The sequence below is a fragment of the Fulmarus glacialis genome, unplaced genomic scaffold, assembly GCF_000690835.1.
Source record: "Fulmarus glacialis isolate BGI_N327 unplaced genomic scaffold, ASM69083v1 scaffold22284, whole genome shotgun sequence".
Lineage (NCBI taxonomy): Eukaryota > Metazoa > Chordata > Aves > Procellariiformes > Procellariidae > Fulmarus > Fulmarus glacialis.
This window is the reverse complement of record NW_009206378.1, coordinates 6,443-6,764: the sequence shown is the minus strand read 5'-3', so window position 1 is coordinate 6,764 and position 322 is coordinate 6,443. Positions and strand designations below refer to the sequence as shown.

Genomic DNA, 322 nt, shown 5'->3' with positions numbered 1-322 from the left:
AGCAGGAAAAGAATCCCACGGGTTCAAAGCAAGAGCCAGAGACTGTTCTCCGTACGCAGGTCTCTGTTCCGAGCCCCGTCCTCGGCACGCAGCGGGGTCTCCTGCGCTGCTCCCACGGGGAGGACACGGCCCCGTCTGCAAAGATGCCGCTAAAAATTGGACAGGGAGCTTCAACAGCAAGAAATGGAAGGAAGCCAGGGCGGTGAGCCCAGAACCACTGGCTAAATGCCTCCCATCAACGAAGCCACCCCCCGGCACCTCACTACCAGCCTCCCCGGAGACCTCCCCGCCTGCCAAAGCCTCTCCAGATGCCGGGCTTAGA

At 61.5% G+C, this 322-nt stretch overlaps 1 protein-coding gene across 1 annotated transcript in view; it reads right to left on the bottom strand.

The window, feature by feature from the left end:
* The window catches only part of LDLRAP1 (low density lipoprotein receptor adaptor protein 1), a 14,227-nt gene that overhangs the window by 8,827 nt on the left and 5,078 nt on the right, over positions 1–322 (bottom strand). The gene's annotated exons all lie outside the window — the stretch shown is intronic.